Raw genomic sequence first — 12,994 nt, forward strand, 5'->3', positions numbered from 1 at the left:
TATTGGGGTTGGAAAGAGCATCAATTAATATTTTTTAAAAATTATTCCTCTATATCATATATAACATCTATGTCGAGTTATTATTTAGTTGTGGTTTAGTATGAGAGACACTGAGTGTATCTGATATTTAAATCAATAATTACAAATGTTTAAGCCTTCTCATTTATTCCTTTATTCTTTCAAGTACGCTTTACTCATTAAAAAACATTTGGAGAGTGCCTATTATTTGTCAGGCCCTGTGCTAGTTACTAATTTTGGAATCAAAAGTTGTGCTTATTAAAGAAATTTCAGGTACCAGCAACCATTGGGAGGCATAAGTTATCCTAGAATTAAATTCCACTTCCTCCTGAGCAAAAGTGAAGTGATACTGATTCTGTTATCTTAAAGTGGCTTGGAATAGTGAAGAAAGTACAAAATTTGGAATCAAAAGCTCAAGTTTAAGTCCTAGTTCACCACTTATTAACTGCATCACTTGAGCAAATCTCTTAATTTTTCTAGGCTCTAGTTTCATTTTTCAATCATTAGATAACTGTTGAATGTTGCTAGACTGAAAACTTTCTCAGAATAGGAAAAAATGCCTGTTCCTTCCCTGCTGTATCCCTACTTCTAGTATAGTGTCAGCATATGGTAGGTTCTCAATAAATACTTTAACATTAAATGAGTGAGTAAATGATAGCTTCCTTTATTTTTTCTTTCTGCGTGTGTGTGTGTGTGTGTGTGTGTGAGATCATGGACTTTTCTAACTGGACATCTTGAGGATTAACAGAATTCCAGGTTACTGTGGGAAATATTCCTCTAATTGGATGCCTCTTTTGTTCTTCTAGCTCCCAGAATATGCTCATGATGCTTTCCAGGACATTTGATTGATTCTAATAGATAATATCAATCAGGATAGGCTACGTTATGCTATAGAAACAACTTGTAGTCTCAGTGGCTTCAAAACAAGTCATTCTTGTTCATGTTCCATAATCCTTACAGATTAGATGGCAGGCTCAGCTTCTCTCTTGGACATAGACTGATGAGCAATCACTGTTGCCAGTGGCCTTGTTAGAGGTAAGAGGCCTCTGAAAGGTCTCATCCTAACAACTAAGTAATTGTCATGGAAGTGATGCATATCACTTCTGCTCACAAGTCATCCACCAGAACTAGTCATACAGCCCCTCTCAACTACAAGGAGCCAAGAAGAGCAGTCTGTCTTGGGACTAGAAGGCGAAGATCAGAAATATTTGGGTAAAAGCATTGTTGACCACCGCAGCCCTGCCTTTTAAGGGAAATCTTGAGCTAGTTCTTCAGGCCCATCTAAGTACAGACCTGATAGGAAATTGGTGGTAGCATCTGTTATACTCTTGGTTCTTATCACTGTCCCTCAGGATTCCAGAGCCCTACTCTTCATCTCAAGGGTTTACCAGCATCCTTGGCTATTAAATGAGGGTTAAATTCAAGGAATAGGAGTTAGTCTTTTTGAATGACCCATAGGTTGTGCTCTGGCTGCTGTTGAGGGGAGTTCACTGCCAAATGTTAGAGGGAAGGCTGAATAGCTTTTTTCCTTCATCTACTGAAGATCTATCGTGCTCCTCTCAGACAGATTCTAAGAGTTGTCATCCATTTGTCTGCAGGGTTCCCAAGTGTTATGGATGATGATTCTTACTTGAGTGGAGAGAGGTGGGTTTCTCAATTCTGACTCTGGTCATTCTTACCTATTGTTCCCTATTGACGTATCCCCACCGTCTCTCTTTGTTCCCCTTGCTCCAGTCTGGCAGCTTTGGTCTATTCTTGGAAGGTATGTGTGTATGGGATAGTGGGTGGGCAGGGGAAGGAAAGGAGATATGATAGGGAACAATGGTTCTACTTCATTTCATACTTTTCCTTATCATTTTCATTTTACCTTTGAACCTTGATTTTTGAAACCCAAAAGCCAACAATTTGACTTTTTTTTTCTGGTATTGTCATGATAATTTTCCCATGTGGCAAATTATGTCTTCTCTGGCTGTCTAAATTGATGGGAAGAGGGTTGGTACAGTATAATAAGAAATACAGTGGGGGTACGGGAAGTGGTGGTGGAAGGGAAATCATATCAATTATGTATCAAAATATTATCCTACTACTTATTTAATGATTTATTTCTACAGTCTCCTTTTTTTTACATCTGTGGGATATATAGGGTTCTTACATATTCATATACATGTGAATATATATGTGTATACACACATATATCTCCTATCTGTGGTAATAGTTTGTTCACACATGCAAGTAAATAAATATGTTCCGTGAATAAAAGAACCAGTGAAGGGGTGTGGATGCGGATGGCTTTTGGTAAAGCCAGAGGGATGCTCAGGCTGCGTGAGAGAAACAAGGCTGCCAATAGCAGTTTGCTTCACACTGTATTCCTGAAATTCAGTCTCTCATGGCTCTTTGCTCCACAGAGCAAATTCTATCTCAGCCACAGGAGGGCCCCTGCTGCCCTGAACTGCCTGTTTGACAGACTGGGAATTCAGAGGTAAAACAAGGAGCAGGTTCAGGAGCAGAATAACATTTTTTGGGGGCAGGGGGCAGGGGTAGGTGGGTAATGGGATAAATGGAACACTTGGCAATCATCTAGCATTTCCTCAAATTGGCGATGCCTATGGGTGACATTTGCAAAGTATTAATTTGACTACACTTTGGACAAAAGTCCCTGGTCTTGGCGGATCAATGAATACATATGAAATATCTTAACTCCTTGCTGCCACCCCAATTCACACTCCCACACTGCTGAGGGAGTTATAAGGCATGTTGGGATACCAGCACGAGTGTGCCCTGCTCCACTGTGACCAGGGGCACGATGGTCTTGCAAGTGTGTCTGTGAGGGCTATGCCTGTCACAGTAAACAAAGGGCAGAGGGCTCTGCTCAAACCACTGGCTCTGGGGTATAGAACTCTGGCCTCTACCACCACACTTCTTTATAGCAAAGAGTGTCACCCTACATGGGGCCAGCTTCCTGCAGCCATTTAGTATGGAGCAGCTGGCCAAATTGTGATCTCACTGTGGCTGGAAACCCACTTAAAATATTAACCATGATGATAAAGATGAATAATTCTTGTACCGCTGGGGCATCTATGAGTTTACTTATCTCTCCTGTCAGTCCTGAAATGATGCTGTTCAGCTGCCATGTACAAGATATGGGTTTCGTGTTCCCAAAAATAAACAATTAGTACAATAGTTTTTCAGATTTCGAAGCTTTCGATGGCTCTATTTTCTGCATAATATTCTTTACAGAATAACAGGAGACTGAGTTATTTTGATCTAAGTTAGGAGATGTAGTGAAATTGCAGGGCAGGGATTGGGGGTGAGAAGAAGGTGGGCAGAACAGAATGGACGGTTAACTGGAACTCTCCTTCCCTCCAAGCCTTAGTGTAGCTGGGATGCAGCAAAATTGTTCCGGTGACTGGTACCCATGGCCTTAATCATCTCAAGTGGGGCGATGCTGCTGAGACCAAGAGAGAGAATTGTTCCAGCGGGGGGCTCCTTTAACTGAGCTTTTACAAGAATTGTACAGTCTGGCCACGGCTGCTTCTTTCACTTGCCTAGGCTGGCTTAACTCCTCTCTTTTCCACGGGGGGTGTGAGGAGAACCAGCTTCCCCATTAACTTGGGGCCTGCATTTTATTGACTGCGAACACTGGGGATCCCAGTTCTGGGGCCATCTGTGACCTGTCGTGCTGTAATAACTTGGTTTTGCCCGTGTTCGGCTCCCTTCCCGAGTACTTAGTGTTAAATCATAGGGGGAGGAAGTGTGAGCAGAGGAAAAACAGCACTATTACATGACCCCCGATGAGACCGCTGTGATAGAATTAAAAGCTGCCGCCCTAGGACATTCTAACAGATGACATTGTGAGGTTGCCAAGGTAACCCACCAGGATACAGTTCCAGCATCTTTGGGGTTGATGCTGGGTAGCCGAGGTCAGTCAGAGGTGAGGCCCAACTGCCCAGGGTCTATCCTCTGGCTGGCCAGTCCATGACAGCCAAGTGAGAAATCGAGATTGACCACTACACAACACAAATGAACCCAATGTTGGCTCCTCATTGGATATGCCATGTGAAAGAGACTCAGAATACTTCAGATAATTGTTCAATGTAGGTTATACAGTGACTAAAAACATCTGAATGCTAATAACTCATCCATTCATTTCATAAATGTTTATCGAACACCTACTATGTACCAGGTAGGAAGTGTCAGAATATCTAGGGAGAAAGGTTGAGAGTTCTAGAAAACCCTAAAAAATGCAGATCCAGGCAGGGGGAAAAGAATTTAAGGCATTTACAGACAGTAAGTACTCAGGAAAACGTTGAGTGGAGGAAAACAGAAACAATCGGAATAACTTATTAACCCCAAGGACCTGGTGTCAAAAAAAATTATGTGCAAAAATTTTATAGAGTGGAAATGATTTGCTTCAAGGAAATCAACCTCTTCCCCAAGCCGCAACCAACTTATGCTGTATTTCCCTTTTCTCTTTAAAAAAAACAAAAAACAAAAAACTCCGTGTTTACTTTTAAACTACTGGTTAACACCTATAAATGTTATTTTCTTTCATCAATGTAGTGGCCATAAAAGGATCAGAAAGATTTCAGATGGGCCCTGCTTTGCAACATCTGAAGGCTTCAGGCAGATAAATAATGTAAAGGTCCCTCCCTTTGGCCTCATAGGTGAGTGTTCAAAACTATTGGTGGTGCCACTAGACACTTGTCCCCACACACTAGTGTTTGGACGTGAACTTGGGCCATCTTTCGCCTGGTATTATTTTCTCCCAGATGGCCAAGCCAAGGCAAGGCAGAGAGTGGGAGAGACTGGAGGTGGTGGTGGTGACTGATGCCAGCAAGTGGTGAGGAAGAAAGGGAAAGGGGCAAAAAACAAAAACAAAACCCTGATGGGGGAAAGGGGAAGGAAAACAGAATTGGGATGGGTATGGAAAAAGAAAACAAGGAAGAAAATCTCTGAGAAGCTGTGGTAACAAGAATTCCTGAAAACAAAATACCGCTTCCTTACCCCCTGGGGAGGTGTAATTAATACCAGAAGGACCTCATTATAACACTGTTGGGGCTGAATCCAACCCTCTACTCTGTGAACTCCAATGCCTAAGGCCCCCTCTTTGCCTAACCAGAAAATGCGGGTAATTAGATTATGTCCGCTGTCTGTTCCAGTCCTCTTATAATAATATCAACAATAACAACGATGACCATAGCTAAGTTATAGAGTGCTTCCTAAACATTTTACATATAAAACCCACAAGGAAGTGCTATTTGACAAATGAGGAAACAAGCCGAGGTAAGTAACTTACCCAAGTTACACAGGTAGTAAGTAGTAAGGCCAGGAGGCCAACCCTGTTTGGCTCTAGCGTACCCGCTCTTAGCCCCTACACTGTAATTTTGCTTTGTTTAAATAGTTCCTAGAAGAAAATCTTTTATAATGGGCTCACTGCCTTACATCTTCACTTTACTAAAGCAGTCTTGGCCTGGTGCTTTATTTATATACTTCTTGGGCAGTCTAAAGTTGCCGGGCAAGATGGTTCCCAGGATCTTCTCAAACCTCCTGGATACCCTAAGTAGGTGGAATCGGGTGTGGCAGGGAGACAGTGGCATTATTCCTCTCTCAAGGCACTAACTCCCAAGAAATAAGTGAAGCAGCACCCAAGACTCCAAGGCATGGGCCTACCTGTGGAATGGGGAGGAGGAATGGTCCTCTCGTAATGATCCTCCCACCCACCTAGCCATCAGCATCTTGGTGGCAGTCGCCCTCCAGCATCCCAGCTCAAAATTTGAGGGATCCCAGTACCCCCGGCGCGCTCTTGACGCACATAGCGCTGATTAGAAGGCGAGAGGGTGAGTGCGTGAGCTTCGGACCTCTGCGTAGAGAGGCATTGGGGGGTCACTGGTGGCTGGTCGGCAGCGTGTGCCGCACGCAGGTTGCCGGTCGCGTGGAGACAGCGGCGCGGGGCGCGGAGCGCGGAGGGCGGAGGGGGTGCGGGGCGGGCCCGCTGCTCCCGTGGCGGCTGTCAGGGGCCGCGCGGCTTCCCCCAGAAGATGCAGCACAGCATATTTTGCACATGAGTTCAGAGGAAGAGGAAGTGTAGCCGGCGGACGCGCGGCGGCGGCGGCGGCGGCGGCGGGGGCGCGTTGGGACTGGAGCCGGAGCGCGCTGGGCGCAGGGTGCAGCGAGCGGGAGCGCGGCGGCCGCGAGTTCCGCGGAGGGACGGACGAACGGATCGCGGGAGGGACGGACACACAAGCACGCCTCGCCGCCGGTCCCCCGCCCCGCCTCCTCCACCCACTGGCGCCCACGCCCTCCCTGCGCTGCCTCCTCTGCATGGCACAAACTTTCCTCCCGGGACGGAACACGCTGTCTCAGGGAGCCCGCACCCGCGCCTTCTTCTCAGCTAGTTCGGAACGGTAGGTGGGAGCGCGGCATGACTTGGGGTGTAGGCGCAGGCCCCTCCATATGGCCCTCCGGACCCGGACCCCGGCGGACCCAGGGAGCCCTGCATGGCGCCTCCCTGCAGGTTGCGGGAGCTGGGGCGTGTTTTCCAGGCGCCAGGGTTGCCAGAGGGCCCTCCTTCCGCCCTCACGCCTCCTGCACCTCTGGCGGGTGTTTGGATGGGGTCGGGGCCGGATCCATGGGACACAGCATTCTTGGGCCAACTTTTTTGGGGAAAAAAAAAATCATCTCTGACTCTCTGTGGGGAGAGTCACCCCAGAGCCGTCTGTTGGGGGTCGTGGGCTTTGCAGGCTCAAGGGCTCCTAGGAAGGAAGCAGGGGAAAGGCTTCTAGGCTACAGGTGGGTCAAGGACACCGCTGCAGGGGTCTTCTGCAAAGATCAAGCGGGAGCTGGCTGCGGAGTCCAGGTTCAGGAGGGCGTGAGGGTGGGGTGAAGTGGGGTGAAGGCGAGCGGCTCGGATCGCCCTTCGGCGTGCGCCCTGGGAGGTGGGTTTCTTCCCGGCGCAGGGGTGCTGGATGGGTGGGAGCAGAAGTGCCGCACGTTCAGAGGAAGCGCCACAGTCACTGGAGGCTCATAGAGTCGGGGCGCGGGGAGTCCCCGGCGCTGAAAAGGGGCATCTCCTTTCAGTAAGGAGGTTTCTTCCCGCGTCTTAACCCACTTTCGTAGGCTCGAGGGACGTCAGGGTGGGTCTGGGTCAGGGTGGGGTGGTGGCGGCATAATTTCAGGAAATCCAATTGTCGGGCATACACACCCCCCTCCAGGGCCAGGGCTCTTGCCCTTCACCTAGGGTATCGCGGTCTTTGGCAGTGAGAACAGCGTGGAGGCCAAGGTGCTAGACCCAGGCGCGCTCCTTGATGCCTCCCTGTCGCACACGCTGGGCTGCCCTCTCTGGTTGTGGGTAGTCCCCAGGGACGCTGGGTGGTGTCAGTGAGTTTGTTAGGGACTTTAAAAACAAACAAAAAATATTTTTTAATAAAGTCTGGCACAAATCCCTATATTTGAGTGGTTACCCTGGTTTCCAGCAACAGTCCCTTGTAATTGGTACAGCTGTTTTCAGATGCTGGGCGCACAGTCAGGCTAGGCGTCTTTCAGCCCCTGCCATCGTGTGTCATCTCAGGATAACTGAGGCCCTGCCAGGAAGGAAGGCGGGGTAATGTGAGCGACCTTTGGGCCTGTGGGTAGGGCGCACTGTGAATCCCACGTGGCCCTAGCCACCGGGATTCCTAATTTGTACCTCTGAACAGCTGAATTCCCTACCAAGTTCAAGTGACCCCAGATGTCACCAAAACCCACAGAGGGATTAAGCAACAAGCTGTTTGGGGCTCTTGGTGCGTGTGTGTGCTAACCTCAGTGAAATCACTTTAACCTCAGAGGGAGCTCTGCATCCTCTTTTGCCTTCAGTGGGGGTTCTGGCCTGTGAGCTGAGAAGTCATCCTTTGGCTGCATTTGTATAACAGGCTGTTGGGTTGGTTTTTCTTTGTTTGTCTTTTGGCTGCATTGACATGGGGCAAATGGAAGTGGAGTGTTGTGCAGTTAGCTAATAGATTTGCTGCAGGAATTGAAAGAGAACAAATTGGGAATATAAGTCAGTGTGTTCTTTTTCTCCCTCTTGAGCAGGAATTTTTGGCTTACATTCAAATAATTGCTTTGTCTGTAGGGAAACAGGCAGAAAATCTTTGGCATGAGTGATGTGAGTTCCTGTAAAGCTACTGGTGTTCTTGCAATCTTTTCTCTTCAGCAGAACTGATATGATGTGGGCCCATGGCTTGGTGAGCATGGGTGTTTTACCAAATTTTTAACCTAGTGGGCTAAGGGGGTGGGGATGGAGGGCACTATAATTCTTTCCCCTTCCCATCTCATTTTAGAAAATCTAGAAAAGTTGGAAAAACAGTGACCATCCAAACACCCACAACTCGAGCCTATAATTTTGCTATATTGGCTTTATTTCATATCTCTGCATCTATTCATCCCTCTATCCATCCATCAGTCTGTCTTACAGATTTATGCGATTTAAAGTAAACTACAGACATTGGGACAGATCACTACTAAACATTTTAGCACACATTTTATTATTTAGAGTTCAGTATAAGTTCATGATTTTCTTAAGGTAAAATTAATGTGCATATAGTGAAATGCACAGATCTTGAGAGTTACATTTGCATAATGATTTGACAGATGCATGCACCTGTGTAACCCTAGTCTCTACAAAGAAAGAGAATATCACCATCACCCCCAGAAAGTTTCTTCATCCCCATTCCCAGTCAGTCCCTGCCTCCGCCTTTTCGGTGGCAACCACTGCTCGGATTGTTTCTCACTCTAGCTTAGTTTAGCCTGTTCTTGAACTTCATGTAAGTGGGATTCTACAGTATTGTATAAAGCTTCTTTCACTCAGCATCTTTTAGAGATTCATCCATGTTGAATTTCAGTCATTTGGTCTTTTTTTTTTATTGCTGAGTTGTATTCTAGGTTATGTCTATGCCGCAATTTGTTTATATAGTCCCTTGTTCATGGACACATTAGTTATTCCAAGTTTTAGGGGGTATTGTGAAACAAACTGCTATGAATATTTGTGTACAAGTCTTTCTAGGGATCTCTGCTCTCATTTCTCATGGGTAAATGCCTAGAAGTGGAAATGCTAGAAGAGGTGTATGTGAATCTTATAAGAAACTTATAAGAAAGCATGTTTTTCTAACATGCTTATAACATTTTACGCTCCCACAGCAAAGCATATAAGTATGATATTCCAGATACTACAATCTCATTTTCTTATTCCCAAATCAAGAATGTGGCTTCACTAGTGTTCTCTGGGTCCAGAGGGATCCAGAAATTGGGACCATCTGAGACAGTCTGGAACATGTTTTCATAGGTGGAAGAGCTGTGAGAAGTCCCTGACTCTGCCAGTAAATGGATTTACACTTAAATTATTGCAGACGATCAGACGAATATTTTATTTTTAGATATCTTTAGAGAAGGGAATTCCATAGGGGAATGTACGCTTGGTTGTGAAAGAGATTGAGTGCTTTCTTTATAAAGAAAAATAACCCCCAACCCCACAGAATTCCACTAAACTTCTACTTAGAAACTCCTGGGGGATTTCTGGCATATTGGTCTGGTTGATGTGAACTTGGTGGAGAGTCCCGTTGGATTTCATCATCTTGGGCAGCTGGCTGTTGAAAGGGGTTCTGTTTGCTTTGTGAGGAAGATGAGATTTGTCTTTTTAAAGGCTCAGAGAACAGCTTTCCTGTTAAAGTGATTTGGTCTCTCAGTGAAAACATGGCCTGTCAACACCCCCTTAAAGTCCCGGCTGAGAAAATGGGCTCGTCCTCATCCGGTCTCCCATATACCTTAGTCCCTCTCTGTGGGCCAGCAGCTGAACCTGGGCTTGGCTCATCCAGGAAACAGGAATTGAGTCTCCCTGCCTGAGAGGGTTCCCAGGATGAGATTTTTACATCTTATCGAGGTGTCTCAATGGGGACCAAGCTTTGCAGATGATACAGAGTCTTGAGACATTACACTGTGTTTGAGGACTGTTCTCATTCACAACCTAGTACAGTGCCTGCCAGAGAATAGGAGCACAATAAACGTTGATCAGTTCTTGTGACGCATGGTACCCACCTGGGGGATTGCCTTTCTGGACGTTGACAAGTGAATGCCCCGAGATGTCAAGGCCCCGAGATATATTTTCCTAGAAGCCACTTTACCATAGCCTGGGAAACGGCTTCAAAAAGTCTGGGCCTCGGAAAACTTTGCTGAGTGTAAACTTCATTTTCTGGCATCGTTCTTATTTTATTACAGATTTCACTATTGTTATTAACAAAATAATAATGGTAGCTAGCACTTGCCAAGTGCTTACTCTTTGCTAGGTACTGTTTGTCCCTTTACCTGTTGCATTCTCTGAATTCAGTCCTCACGAGAAGCAAGGGCTTTTATTATCTGCACTTTAGCCTCGAGGAAACTAAAGCTTACTGAGGTTAAGTAATTTGCCCTAAGTTCACATTTTCATGTTTCCCAGACTTTAAGGAGAGAGACTGTGATGTTGGGTTTCACAAATGCAGATTCTGTCTACAAGCACAGATTTCCAGATACACAAAGCCGTAGTATAATAGCAATGTGAACTGGGTAGGCAGAACAAAGTCGCAAGAAACGACACACTGAAGTCACTTTCTTCAGTCTTTTTCTTTTTGTTTTAAGCTTGCTGAGTTTTAAGCTTGCAGCCAGGGCCTGTATAGAGGTACTAATTTTGGTGACAATTTAAGGTATTATTGGTTGATTATGATTGTAATTTCATTGTAGGAAATGAAAGACGCTGCCAGCTATTTGGTTTGAGTGTCTGTTCCTGAGCTGTCCATACAGTAGCCACTAGCTACATGTGTTCTTTTTACATTTAAATGTAAATGAATGAAATAAAATAAAAGTTAAAATTCAGTTCCTTAGCCACCTTTCAAGTGCTCTAACATGTGGTTATTGGCTACCAAATTGGACAACGAGGTATCAACTATTTTCATCATCGCTGAACGTTTCTTTGATAGTGTTGCTCTGTAGTAAGCATTTCTCTTTTTTCCTTCAGTTTAAGAATTGACAACACACTTGGCTAAGGCTTAGGCTGTTTTTTACTGACAAAGAGATAAATTTAGCCAGATTTTTCTTTTAATGTTTACTTTCTAAAGCGCTCGCGCGCTCTCTCTCTCTCTCTTTCTCTCTCTCTCTCTCTCTCTCTGTGTGTGTATGTGTGCGTGTGTGGTCTTTCATTTACATTCAGTTTTTGACATATATTTGAGTTTCCTTTTTCTCCTGGGCCCCATTATTATCACCGCATATTTTACCAAGATGCTTTCTCTGAAAAGATCTGTACAGCAGGCAAGCGATGGCCACTGCTTGAGGCTTACTAATTCCTAGCGCTCCAAATAAGAATTTGGTTCAGCTTTTAAATATGCATTTGTGTGACTTACTCCCTACATGGGTTGAATTCAGGAAGAAAAATTGCTGTCAGCGGGACCAGAACCAAAGAGCTAGAAAATCAGGTCACATACTATGCGTGATGGCTACCTGCCAAGACTCGGATGGAAGAGATACCATTTGGGGTACTTGAGGGCTTCATTTTGGCATTTTTCTGGTTGGGCCTGCCCCTGTGGTGTAGGGGTGCTGGAGAGGGCTGGCAGCTTCTGTGTCCTGGTTGTACAGTACAGCGGGGGAATGATGCTGTAGCTCTCTCCTCTTCTGTGCTGTACTCTATTCTAGAATCAGGTTCAAAGGAGAGGGGACACCAGCCCTCAGGTGTCAGTGGGGAACCAGGACCAGCCAGAGGTGGAAAGTCAACATCAGCTATGTTTTGCTCAGCTTGTTTGGTACTGACCAACTCCTTAGCTACTTTACAAAATGGTGTTGGATGTTTCCACACTTTTTCAACCAGGAAGCCGGCTACACCGCAGTGATAGCTTTTTTTTTTTTTTTTTTTTTTGGCGTTTGAAACCTTTTGTTGTTGTTTTGCTAGGCAGACAGGACCCCTTGATTGTCAGCATTATTCTTTGCAGAGATTATCAGCTTCCACTGTGTATGTGTGTGTGTGTGTGTGTGTGTGTGTGTGTGTGTGTTGAAACATCTCTACTTGTAGGCTTCAAATTTCTGAGGAAATATTTTCTGAGGAACCATTCAAGTTTTATAGACTAGCTCCTAAATTTTTCAGCTTTGGAGAAATTGTTATAATAGGCCTTATCCATAAAGTTGGATAAGAAGAGATTAGGTTATTCACAGACTCCGGTTAATGGAATGTGACCATATCATGAATTACCAAATTTCGGAAATATAAAATACAAGAAATTGGGCTGTTCATTTAAACATTTTTTTTAATTTAGAGAGGTCTTTTGGGATTTTTCCAGTGTCCTGGGACACCTTATAAGCACTCTTTTTAGTGCGGTGTGATTGTGGGTGTAGGCAAGTTAAAAGAAATCTTTATAATGGGTAATGAGTAACACTAGTAATAGTATCAATGATGGTTAACATTTATGCTGCTTTTTCTATGTGCCTGAGTTCTTCTAAGCCTAGTTAAATATTAACTTAGTTAATCCTTACCCTACAAATATATTTTGCAGTTATACCCATTTTATAGTTGTGAAAACTGAGGTTAAGTGGCTTCCTCGAGGTAGAGACATGGGGATTTGAACCCAGGACATCTGGCTCCAGAGCTTGTGCACCCAACCCCTGTGCTGTGCTGTTAAGAAGGTGAACTTGACAGTGACAGGCAAATATTCCCAAGGCCCTTTCTCATCCTTTATCAGATAATGTATCTTTCCTACTCCTGAAGGATGTTGACTAAGTAGAAATTTATCGTGCGTTTATTGGGGCTGAGCATTGGGGTAGTTGCTGTTGGGGATGAGGACACGAAAGCTGCCTTGGAGAAGTTTATTGTCACATAGGAAGATGAAGCATTACCACAAGCTCCAGAGCTTCCCCTTGAACTCTGGACCGGTCCATCCAGGTGCCCACCTGACACTTCTCCTTGGATGGAGCTAACACATCTAAAACAAAC

At 45.1% G+C, this 12,994-nt stretch overlaps 1 protein-coding gene across 1 annotated transcript in view; it reads left to right on the forward strand.

Annotated features, from left to right (window-relative positions):
* The first annotated feature begins 6,132 nt into the window (after nt 1-6,132).
* The window catches only part of RFTN1 (raftlin, lipid raft linker 1), a 185,477-nt gene continuing 178,615 nt past the window's right edge, over nt 6,133-12,994 (forward strand). The window contains exon 1 of the mRNA XM_039837049.1: nt 6,133-6,422. The gene's annotated coding sequence lies outside the window, so the exon portion shown is untranslated. The remainder of the gene's footprint in view (nt 6,423-12,994) is intronic.

This window comes from Pteropus medius, unplaced genomic scaffold (genome assembly GCF_902729225.1).
Source record: "Pteropus medius unplaced genomic scaffold, Ma_sr-lr_union100, whole genome shotgun sequence".
Lineage (NCBI taxonomy): Eukaryota > Metazoa > Chordata > Mammalia > Chiroptera > Pteropodidae > Pteropus > Pteropus medius.